A 12,599-nucleotide genomic window follows, 5' to 3' on the forward strand; every position below is an offset into this window, starting at 1 on the left:
ATATATCTGCAACTTGGTTCTCCGTGTTCACTTGCTCAAGTTCAATCTCACCCCGTAGAACCTTCTCTCGGACAAAATGATAATGTACCTCCACATGTTTTGTCCTTGCGTGAAAAACAGGATTCTCCGCTAAACGTATCGCGGACTGATTGTCACACCATAATCCTTGAGTAATTGCGTCAACCACACACACTCTTGTGTTGCCATAGCCGCCGCTCTATATTCCGCTTCCGTACTTGATAGTGACACTGTTGGTTGTCTCTTGCTACACCAAGAGACTGCTCCAGAACCTAGATTAAATACATAACCCGTAGTTGACCGACGTGTGTCAGATCACCAGCATAATCAGCATCACAGATCCGACAACTTCAAATCTTTTATCATGTTGTACAGGATCCATAGTCAATGGTTCCTTTCAGTACCTTAATATCCGTCGTACTAGCCTCCAGGTGACGTTTCATCGGTTTTTGCATAAACCGACTAATCACACTCACTGCATAAGCAATATCTGGCTGGATAACGTGAGATAGATAAGACTTCCCACCAACTGTCTGTACATGGTCACATCTTCTAGATCTTTGCCTTCGACTGAACATAACCTTGCATTAACCTCCATTGGAGTTGACATAGGCTTGCAATCGACCATTCCATATTTTTCTAGAAGATCACGGGCATATTTCTGTTGCATAGAAATATCCCATCCTTAGTCCGCTCCACTTCAAGACCAAGAAAATGTTTTAGTTCTCCAGCTCTTCATTTGAAATCGTACTGAAAGATTAGCTCTTGTTTGTTGAATCTCCTCTTCAAAATCTCCTGTGATGATAAGATCATCCACATATACAAGAACTATTGCCAACTTTCCATCCTGAGCTTTCACAAATAAGCTCGAATCGGCTGGTGCTACAGAATAACCACTCTGTAACAGAAACTCCGCTATCTTTCCATACCAGGCGCGTGGTGCTTGCTTCAAACCATAGAGCGCCTTCTTCAGCTTGCATACATGGTGTGGAAAAGACTGATTCTCGAATCCCTTAGGTTGATCCATGTATATATCTCTATCCAACTCACCATGTAGAAATGCATTTTTTACATCCATTTGCCAGAGCTTCCAAGAATTACTAGCTGCAAGTGCTAGTAAAACACGAACTGTGTAATCTTGGCAACTGGCTAAAGTTTCATCATAGTCTAGCCCATATTGCTGAGAAAACCCGAGCTACAGTCGTGCCTTGTACCTTTCAATGGTACCATAGGTCTAGTCTTCACTTTGTATACCCATTTGCAAGAAATAGGTTGAACTTCTAGGCTTTGGCACTAACTCCCAAGTCTCGTTCTGGTCAGAGCTTGAATTTCTTCTTCCATGGCTTTTCTCCAATATTTGCTTCGAGCTGCCTCATCATAACTATTTGGCTCTTTTACATCCTCAACCATTGCAGCATTTGCATATCTTGGATTTGGCTTTTTTTGCCTTGTGGACCTCGCAGTGCTGGGTGAGGTTCTTCTTCTTCAAAATCTTCAGTTTGAATTGGCCTTTCTTCTTTGATATTTCTATGATGTGCTCCTGTTTGCCATAACTTTTCTCTCTTTCTGTGGTGTAGGTTGAGATATCTCCATCTCAAGACTACCGCCATCTTGACTAGACTGACCTTCGTCTTTCTCGTCCATCTTTTCTTGAAGCTTTTCCATCGATCTCCTTCGAGTCTGGCAATAATACGCTTGTGGTGACCACCAAGATGATGCTTCATCAAACACCACATTTCGTACAGTGACATTTATCTGTTATGGATCACAACACCTCCAACCTTTCTTGATCATCGTATCCCACAAAGATACAACGAATAGCCTTTTTATCAAACTTGTCTACGCATATGCTCAGGAACAAAGACGTAGCATACACATCCGAAAACTCGAAATGGCTCACACTGGCTTCATCTTTCTTAGCTTCTCAAATGGTGAGACAAAATCTAGTCTCGATGAGTAATCGATTTGTCACATGTGTCGCTGTCCTCATACACTCAACCCAAAAACGTGGTGGCACGTTCTTGGCATGTAACATGCTTCTGCATGTCTCTGCAAGATGTCGATTCTTTCTTTCAGCTACTCCATTTTGTTGTGGAGTATTTGGACAATGAGCTGGCGTGGACTTGCAATCTTGCAATATTGGGAGAATTCTCTGATGTATACTCTCCTCCGTTGTCGTACGTAGGCACCGAATTTTTTCGCCAACTTCTTTTTCTACTGTTTCTTTAAACAGCTTAAACTTGCCAAATGCTTCAGATTTCTCTTTCATGAAATCGACCCACACAAATCTTGAAAAATCATCAATGAAAGTATCATATAACGTAAGCCACTTACTGAATGTTGCTTTACTGGACCAAACACATCTGAGTGAACCAACTCCAAAGGTTCCTTTGATTTGAACTTCGAATCTTCATATGGAAGTTGATGTGCTTTACCAAATTGACATCCAGCACAAACAATATCTTCCTTGACATCTAGTTGAGGAAGACCCTTGAGCATCGCCTTCTTCATCATCACCTTGAGCTTGTTGTAGCTCACGTGACCCAAACGTGCATGCCATAAATCAGCTGTCTCATTTTTCCTCGCTTTGTCTACATATGCCGTTTGAGCAGACATTACGTAGACTGATTCAAGAAGTCGTCCCTCCAATATAGGAGAAGAATTTCCTTCCATTGTCTTGTACACCTTTACGTCACGAGGACCGAAAACAACATGGTTTCCGGATGATGTCAGTTGTGAAACTACAACAAGTTCTTCGTCATACCAGGAACATGGTAGACATTATCCAGCTGAACTTGCTTGTTGCTAAATCGTGGAATCACCACTGCCTTGCCAATATGGGTATATGGCAATTCTGAGTTGTTTGCTGTTATTACAACTCGACCACGCTTGTACTCGGACATGCTCAGAAATTTCTCTTTGTCTCCAGTCATATGATTGGAGCAACCAGAATCGATGATCCAATCATCTTTGTAATTGATCATCTTGTCGTTGACTACGACAAGTGCAGCTTCCTCTGGCTCCGTACTGCTGGTGACACTACCTCCATGTCGAAGATCTGTTCCTCTTCAACTGCGTAGGATGCTTGTGCATCCCACTCGACTTCACTTCGGCTTTCATGCTCCACGAAGTTGCAGCATTCCCTTCTGCTGGTTTGGACCAACAGTCTCGAGCATAGTGTCCCTTCTTCTTGCAGTTATAACACACGACATCTCGTCGTGTTTGATTTTTCCCTTCCTTCTCATCCTGTTGTCGATCTTGTCGAGCTCCCCTCGATGGAAGCCTCCTCTACGTTGTCCTTTTTTGAATCCCCATGACTGTCTGTTTGACTTGCCATGTTGATTACTTGACTCGCCTGTCTTATCACCTCCCTTATTTGACTTCTTGTTGCCAAAAAGAGCTTTCTCTTCATCCTTGACGGAAACTCCAGACATCTGATTTTCTAGAGCCTCCTGGTTGGCTAACACATTCTCAAACTCAATTAGAGATGGTTGTGTAGCCCAACCTCGGATCGCCGTGACAAGACTACTATATACAGGCTTTAAACCGCGGACAATAATCCTGCGCACCCTTGTCTCTGTGATGGATTTTCAGGATCTAACTTTGTGATTTGCTCACACAAAGTTTTGACTTTGGTGAAATACTGGTTCACCGTCATGTTGTTCTTTGGATCGACAACAACTCATTCTCGAGAAGCTGAAGTTGAGCAGTTCTTCTTAGAGAACAGAGCTGCAAGGGTGTCCCACGCCTCCTTGGGTGTCTTCGCATCCTTGATGCTATAACAACTCGTCCTCGACGGTTGCTGCTAGCACGTACATGGCTCTTCCGGCCCTAATCTTCCACTTCTTTAACTCTTCTGGATCGGTTGGTATTGTTACTTCACTACCGACTATACCCAAAGATCTTGTCCCAACAAATAGAATTGCATACGTGTACTCCACGTACTGTAATTTCCATTGTTGAGTTTCTCAATATTACTAGACGAACTAGCAATATCCGCCATTTGTGACTTGGTGTTGCCCGGCAATACACAAGTAAGCTTGGTCCCTGACCAACAAGCTTCACAGTCCCAGACTGTGCACTAATGGAAAATCACCTCGCAATACGGTCCCGACCGTTAAGTTAGCCAAAAATATTTTTGACTATACCGTTGCGATAATATCAGTCCCCGACCGATATTTGCCAAAAAATGGTCCCGAAAAATTTAACGGAACGAATGGCTCTTGATACCAATTGTAGGATATTTTGGGGTAATTTATGTGGAAAGATTAAACAATTTAAGAGATTATAAAAATAATAGCTCACATATAATAAGGAAGCAACTTACTTAAATTATTACATGAAACTCTTACACACTCTTACAAACTCTTTTACTATGCTCTCTCTTTTGGAGCTTGGCACAACTCACGTAGGTTTTTTTTGCTGCACACTTTGCAAGCAATGCACTACATCTATTTATACTACTACAACATACTATTCATCTTACAACTTTCACACTAAAATTGCTAAATGTCAAACTTTCTAACTATAGCTTGTAGGGTGGGGGTAATAGGTGGCTTGAAAAAACTCACCCAAGTATTAAATGTAGTGGTAATAATTAACCAAGAGGAGAGAGAGTGGACGGTGCTTATTCAACACTTACTTCCCTGCTAGCTAAGGTTTACGCATCACAACATTAGTTATTTAGTTCTTTCAACCAATTACGATATAAAATAATGGGATTAGTAATGCGAGATGGTTTCCTGTTAGAGATATGAGATATCGGAAAATATATATATTTTCCGATATCTCATATCTCTAACATTTCCACTCTTTCATCGTTTGAAATCTTGTTACTTTTACGCAGAGTTAAACAAGAAAACAAAGAGTATCAGTTACACATATTTGCACTATCTTAACACCACTAACATCATAAAGTTATCATGATGCCTTACTTTTTTCTCTTCTTACACCATATCTTCTTTCTTGTTTACTTTTTTCTTAGGTTACTCTTTCTAATCCCAAAGATTTTTCAGTAAACCAGAGTAAAAAACTAGGGAAACTCAAGTTTATATACCAGTCCAAAGCATGTTCTCACTCTCTTGGAAAGTAAAAGAAATTAATCCATGCAACAATGCAACTATGCAAGTGTGCAACCTCTATTTTCCCACTTTTATAGATGTATTAAATCAATAATATACTAAATTGTCATATTGTGTTTGAATGGACCGACATTCTCTTAGGTTGTTGTTTCTGTAATTAGCTAATAACGAGCCACACACTTGCAATTCATTGTTGGGAACTTCCTCAAATAGAGGCATAGGTAGTTTGCTATACAAGAGTATTATTCTAATTGCTTAGGTATTTTTTCCTAACTTTATTTCTTCCTTTGCAAAATGGTTGTGAGAATGGTTCTATTATATTGCTAAATTTTGGAATATGAAGTATTATACAAAAATGATAAAATTGATCATTTCACCTATACTAAACTTGCATCACACAATCACTAGAGGTGGAACACCACAACACGAACCCGACACGAAATTAGCAGATTCGGGTCAAGGTTTTCAACTCGCTTAAGTAAGTGGATTGACCTGTCATGACTCATGACCCATTTATTAAACGGCTTGGGTTAGGATTGAACATTTTAACTTGAATCTGACACGACAACCCGTTTAAAGTATTTACTACCAATATTATTAATTGGGCTTGAAATAATTCGAATATTTTTCATAAATATATACTATTTATTTTGGTTTGGGTTTAAGGTTTAGGGTTGTATCACACAACTCTGCCATCCTATTTGTCGTTCCTTGTAATTGTTTGATCCATGTCTTATATGCTAATATAATTCCATGTCATGTATACTAGTATATGTTGTTGTTTGATTTGGTTAATTTACGTAAGATATTAATATATATGACATGTATTTTTAAAATATATAATATATATTTATTTAGTTTATGTTTATATGTGTGCTTGATCATTTTAATAAAAAATATATGACCCATTTTAAATTCTAGGTTGACAATGCTATTGTATTAAGTACACTATCTACTAGTTTCGATCTAAGCATGTGTCTTATTTACACTTATCTATATTTATTTTGATATACTTCCTCCGTTTTTTATTAGATGTTACACTTTTCAAATCACGGACTCCTAGGTAATTTTTGGAGAGGAGAGAGATAGAGAGAATGAAAAACAAAAGTTTCTTATGTGAACATGTATAGGAGAGAGATAGAGAGAAGTTATTACCCAAAATAAAAGTGTAACATCTAATTTAAAACTTCCTAAAATAGAAAGTGTAACATCTAAAAAAACGGAGGAAGTATATAAATTGTAATAGAGATACAATCTTAAAGGACTTGCACTAGATTACAAGTGGCGTTTATATCGAACCTTGTTCTTGTACATGAAATTATTTTTGCTATGATTGAATTGGTGGCCTTATATTTTTTTACCTGCTTACTTGAATTTAAACGTACATGCATACATCAATTAGATTAATGGTTGCTCATTTATTTATTTAAAACTCGTATTTTTAGTCTATTTTGTTCGTTTGGATGATTTCAATGAACATTGAGTAAAAAAGTAGTATCGAGTGTAACATTGATAGGAATATATTTTGAGTGGCAACTTTCCTTGTAGATATATATATTGTAATATATATCTACAAGGAAAGTTGCCTCTCAAAATATATAGTGGTTTCCTTTTGTGTACACATATATATATTGTAATATGATCAATGAGAAGGCAAGTCTTTTACCCTAATATTATTCTTGACATGGTATCAAAACCCTAAACATTTTCGATATAAACATATATGTTCACGATACACCCGAATATATGATAAAATTTGTACCTGTCCTCCCCAACTAAACATATTTACACTTGTTTTGGAAGGGTTCGTATGAGGTGAGATTTGTAATTTTTTAGAATGAACTAAGTAATAACACGAAAGATATATATGATAACATTTGTTTTTTGCTCAACACAAAAAAATTGTGCTTATGTTGAAATTCTTGTTCTCTTTACGTAGAAGGTTAGAGATCTATGTGTGATATAGAATAAATGGTAAACTTCAAATTGAGTGCATTAATTACATAAAAAGAAGACCATAGATAATCTTATTGTTGTTACTTAATAAATGTATTAGATATAGTAAAATCATATTTTTTAAACTAAATTGAACAGAAACTGTGAAAATGAACTAAATAAATTAAATTGAACTGATCACTAAGGGCCCGTTTGTTATTGTTTTTTATTTTCAATTTTCAGTTTTTTTTTTTGAAAACTAAAACCAAAAACAGGAAACCAGAAAAATTGGTTTTAACTTTTTAATTGTCAGTTTTCAAAATCATCATGTTCCCAATAAGTTTGACTAAATTTTTTATTCATTATAAGACATATATCATATGACTTTGAAAATCAAAAAACCAAAAAAACAGAAAATCACAGTAATACCAAACCGACCCTAAATTTTCATTAATTTAATTTCACACCAAAACAACAAGGCCTAATTTATATTTAAGAGATCAGATGTACTAATACTCCGTTGAAGAGAGTTATTATATTCTGGAAGAGAAAGCCCTGAAGTACTTCGTGGGCATTACGCCATGCAAGATAAGAGATTAACAGATGGATGGAGTACTAGTACTACTATAAAATACTCAGAAGCAAGCTAAGTTAAAGCTGTGACCTGAAATCTGAATATCAATCGTATCAACCAGTCAAACTATCTTTTCTCTTGACGACATCTGACGTTAATTATTACGTTATCTTCAACCCAACTTTAGCTAAACCCTACATCTAGATTTTGGACTTAATTGGACTAGTCTTACATGCATACAATGCGTGCGATAGCGTGTGAAATAGAAAATAAAATTAATTGGGTCGAAAAACCGTCTTTACATTTTGTTTTTTCAAAAAACTGATGTTTATTTTGAATGTCTACTTTCCCTCTCTTTTCATTCAATGAAAAACAGGTAGTTATCTCCCTATTTTTTTCTTTTTCTTTTATTCCTTTTTCTATTTTTTGGTGTCCCCCATGTGTTGTCTTATATAATAGAGATTATTAATTAAAAATTTAGAACTTTAAAATTTGGAAGTATTTATGAATCAACTATTATTATTATTATTATTATTATTATTATTATTATTATTATTATTATTATTATTATTGTTGTTGTTGTTGTTGTTGTTGTTATTGTTGTTGTTGTTATTATTATTATTGTTGTTGTTGTTATTGTTGTTGTTATTATTATTATTGTTGTTGATGTTATTATTGTTATTGTTATTATTATTATTGTTATTGTTATTGTTATTATTATTACTATTATTATTATTGTTATTATTATTATTATTGTTATTATTATTATTGTTATTATTAGTGTTATTGTTATTATTATTATTGTTATTATTATTGTTATTGTTATTATTGTCATTATCATTATTATTATTATTATTATTATTATTGTTATTGTTATTATTATTATTATTATTATTATTATTATTATTATTATTATTATTATTATTATTATTATTATTATTATTATTAGTTTGGAGAATTGAAGTGTATAAGTTCGACAAACTCCTATAAGAACTCAAACTCTCAAACTATACATAGCTCTTTAATAATATAAAAAACACAAATTATCTAGAAAGACTGCCTAACTTTAATATTAAAGTTAGACCAGTCCAGGCCCAATTCTAATAGAGACCCAACTTCAACCAGCATCATTTAATCCAGTGACATTCTATTATCTCCAACCCAGCGACATTGACATTCTGTTACAAAAAAAAAATCCTTTCTCTTTCTCTCTCTTCCCCCTCCAACTTTCGTTCAAATTCTTTCTCTTTCTCTCTCTTCCCCCTCCAAATTTCGTTCATCTCGCTCTTCGGATGCTCGTATAACTACAATTACATGAATATTATCCTCAATTAATTCAAATTTTGAAAATTGTTTTTTTCCAGATCTTGAGAATTAGGTATTTCAATTAGCAAGTAAAGTAATTCTTCTGCAATTGTGAATTTGCTGCGGTCAATTAGGGTTTTATTTTGTTGCAGATTGATTCGTACAGGTAGAAATTCATTGATTTATAGACGCCATTTCTTTTCTAATGAATTGTGAAAGAAGAATTGAAATCGGCGAGCCGACGGTGTCGAGGTTTGTTCTTTCAAATTTTCACGCTGAATATCTGATTCGATTGTTTTCTGAGGTAATTTTCCATCCACATTCTTTTAATCTTTGTTAATTAGGATTTTTTTGATATTATGATGATGTTGTTTATTTCACCCTCGAGGATGGTGTTCCTCAATGAGATTCAAAGGTTACAATTTTTTTTATTAGTTTAGAATTTAATTGTGATTAATTGCTGATAATTTCAGTGAATTTGTGTGTGCATAAGGTTTTTTAGTAATGGTTATTGGTATTCAAAGGAAATCAATTCAAAATCTATATGTTTTGGAATAACTAATTTAGATATTTTTCTTCAAAAAATTGCACGAGTTAGCTGGTCAGTTGAATCCTCAAACCATAATATTTTGTTGACCACTTATGGCCTGCTTTTCAATTGTGTTTTCATTAATAGCTTTTAAAAGTGCTCGTATATACTTGACCTGGTTTCATTCAATCCAGTGCATAAGAAGGGCTATGTAGATTTGGTAGAGATGGCCGCAAAAGAAGGCATTTCTTGTTGCTATGGTACTATACTTGCGAAAGATCTAACTTGTACCGTTGCTTCCAGTTGGACAAAACCAAGGGAAGAAGTGTGAGGCAAAGTCAGGGATTGAGAAAAGCAAAAATCGAGGCGACAAATCTGATGTTTTTTTTTCTAATGCAGCAAGGAGTTTGGCGCTTACACTCCTCATGCTAGACTGTTGTAGCTTCTTGAATGATTTTAGTGGTCACATGATGATTTATGTTGGTGACACAATGGTTATTGTTGGTCACTTATTATTTTTTTAACATTTAGGAACCCACACATGTAATTGGAGTGACATTTTGTTAGTGATTATGGTAATAAATACATTTAGTTCTTTCCATTTCACAATAGAAGTTTCTCAATTATTATTATATATTATGTCATTTAATTTCTTAAATATTCAGTAAATAGATTAAAGTGGGCACCAATTAGCTTAAATTTGGTACCAAATGAATTTAAATAGTCACTTATTGAAATATATTAGATGTTCAGCTTTGTGTCTTTTAAAATTATATATTTATAGTAGTCCTATAATGGATCCATCAGAGTTCTCTCTTGCACTCTTTTTTAGCTCCTCCAACCTTCTTATGTACATGTTATAGCAAACATCTAGGTCACGCCCCAACTTCAATCGAGCTTGATCAAAGGGTTATGCAAAAAATAAAAGTCAAATAACTAAAAAATAAGTGAAAGCAGATTATACAACAAATTCATTTAAAGTGAAAACCAAAAGATTCAAAACGCTTACAAAAAAATAAAGTGGCTACCAAATAACTTAAATTGGTCACATAAGGAAGCAGACTAGTTACTTGATGAAATAAATTGCCAAAGAATTAAGCATCTTTCAAATAACAAGTACCCGAATGACAATTCATTAGGAGGCAGTATGTTGCAATAAGAACTTGTTTAGCCTTATAGAAGAATTAGGAAAGCAGTAAGTAATTGAATTTGAAACTTCTCACTGACGGATGGAGAATTGAGTTAAAGTGGTCACAAATAAACCTACACTGGTTACTAAATAAGTTAAAGTGGATACTTAATGCTTCTAACAATTTCAGTTTCAGTTGTAGTCTTGTTAATGTCCATATATTACAAAGGAGTCTCAGAAATGATAATAAGAAACTAATCAACAATCAAGTTATAGTGGATACTAAATTAATTAAAGTGATGACAAATAGACAAAAACTTGTTGCCAAAAGTGATCACCAATCAAGTTTAGGTTAAATGACTTAAGTGATTCCAAAATGACTTAAAATGGTCACCAATCAAGTTATAGTAGCTACTAATGTATCTTTTTTTTTGTGAACGGGAAGAAGATTAGTTTATATCAATATCCGCCAAAGTTATGATTCTTTGGGAAAAAGAGTTCGTACAAATTACTTCCTCACCTACATTAATCTCCCTTCTAGCAACAAGATGGGCAACCGTATTCCTATCCCTTGTAATATGATTACAAAGAAAAGAAACAAAATGAAACTTTAACATCTTAATACTATCATAAAATAAGAAGATTGGTGACATTCCTTCTACTGCATCCCCTTCGAGTATAATGCTCCTGGACTCCATTTTCTTTACAACTTTGACTCCAAAATCAGCAGCTCCTGCTTCAGCCATATATGCATCCCAACAATAGATGCTCCTACTTTTTGCTTAACAATTATAAACAAATACTTATTAAACAAAAGGCTGCAAGACTAATCAACTCAATTATGAGTCAAATTCAACTAGCAATCAACTAAATAATTCCAATGCCAGATCAATCAAACAACAACAGCAGAAATAAAGGAGATATCCAAAACTTGAAAAAAAATGCTTCGATGAATTTGATCAGAAGATATCAAACTAATAGAAATAAATAGCTCAACAAAAAAAAACTTCGATAATCGAATTAAAATTATATCTTCCATCAATTCAATTTGATTAGGAGCTTATAAAAAACCTAATTAGTCAATCTCATCGAATATAAAAGCGATAATCAAAATAATATTTTACAATTAGCTGAAACTTAACTTCGAATTAGCATCTCCAAAACCCTAACTTGAGAAAATTTAACATATGCATGTAACTTGATGAAGGAACGAGCTAAGAACTCAAATTTTGACAATAAATCAGCTCGAAAATGCATGAAACAAGTAGTTTACTTACCTTTATAGTTTTTGTGATTGAAATTCTTCAAAAATCGAGTGAAAATGTGCTCGAACGTCCGTTCGGTGCAGCCGACAAATTTCGGAGCTTATCTCTGTGAAATTCGGCATCCTTGTAATCGGAGAAGGTGATGATGGAGCTGCTATGGAGGATTTCCCTTGGCGGGAAAATTCTACCATTGAAGAGAATGAAGAGTGAAGAGAGGAGAGAGAAACGAGCAAAAGACAGAGGAGAGTTTCTGTTTTTTTTTTAATTATGGGCTGATTAGCTCATATTGTTTGGACTTGGGCCTGCCTAATTATAACATGTTATAATTAGGCGGTCTCTTGCAAGACGAGCTGTATAAAAAATCCCAAACTAGACGAATATATCCATTATAGCGAGACTATCGTATCTAGCTCTCCTTTCTCAATATAATCCACATGTTTTGCCATTAATTTTCAAAACCTATCAATTATGAATATAATTTAGAGGTTTTTGCAAGAATATACCAGGATAATATGACATTTTATGAGGATATACCTCATTAATATTTTTTTGTGGGATATACCAATCTTAATTTAATTTTTATTAAAAGGTATCGAAAAGATTATTTCCGACAAGAAAGTAAAATTTCCGTCCTTTGACTTGGTAGAAACTTGCTAGTGAGCTACAAATAATTGAATATCACGTACTATAAAAAGAGTAATTAAGCAGTTCAAAGGTGAGAAATTTGACTTTCTCGATATAAATAAATCGAATTTTTGATACT

This window comes from Beta vulgaris, chromosome 9 (genome assembly GCF_026745355.1).
Source record: "Beta vulgaris subsp. vulgaris cultivar EL10 chromosome 9, EL10.2, whole genome shotgun sequence".
Lineage (NCBI taxonomy): Eukaryota > Viridiplantae > Streptophyta > Magnoliopsida > Caryophyllales > Amaranthaceae > Beta > Beta vulgaris.